At 58.6% G+C, this 425-nt stretch overlaps 1 protein-coding gene across 1 annotated transcript in view; it reads right to left on the bottom strand.

The window, feature by feature from the left end:
- LOC104493513 overlaps positions 1-425 on the bottom strand; it is a 6575-nt gene that overhangs the window by 556 nt on the left and 5594 nt on the right. The gene's annotated exons all lie outside the window — the stretch shown is intronic.

Below are 425 nucleotides of genomic sequence, written 5' to 3'. Positions count from 1 at the left end.
AAAATCGACACCAGCCACAACTAATATCAACAAGAACGAAGGACAACAAGAACAAAGAACAACAAATCCAGGAACAAGATCCAGGACGGGATCCCACACGTCCTGCTGCTCAGGCTATGGATCCCCTGAGTGCCTGCAGCAGCTCCTGCACCTGCGTGAAGAACTCCAGCAGCTTGTGGAATGGGAAAGGGCAAGTGGAGGAGCTCGTTTCCTGCGGGAAAGAGCTGCCATGGCCTGGCTGGGTTGGGGTTGGCCTTGTTGCCTGCACGGGGGTCGCGTTGGTGGCAACCTGGCTCCAGACGCGAGCTGTTGGGTGCAATTCCATCTGTACCAGGATCCAGTCGTAGAAGTGTTGGGTGGAGGTGTAAACGCCGGGCTGTCTTGCCCGGGCACCGACTCTCCCCCCGCTCGTTCCCCCCCCCCGC

Source organism: Buceros rhinoceros, unplaced genomic scaffold, assembly GCF_000710305.1.
Source record: "Buceros rhinoceros silvestris isolate BGI_N320 unplaced genomic scaffold, ASM71030v1 scaffold235, whole genome shotgun sequence".
Classification (NCBI taxonomy): Eukaryota; Metazoa; Chordata; class Aves; order Bucerotiformes; family Bucerotidae; genus Buceros; species Buceros rhinoceros.
Note: the sequence above shows the minus strand (reverse complement) of the source record. Positions and strands in the feature narration are given on the sequence as shown.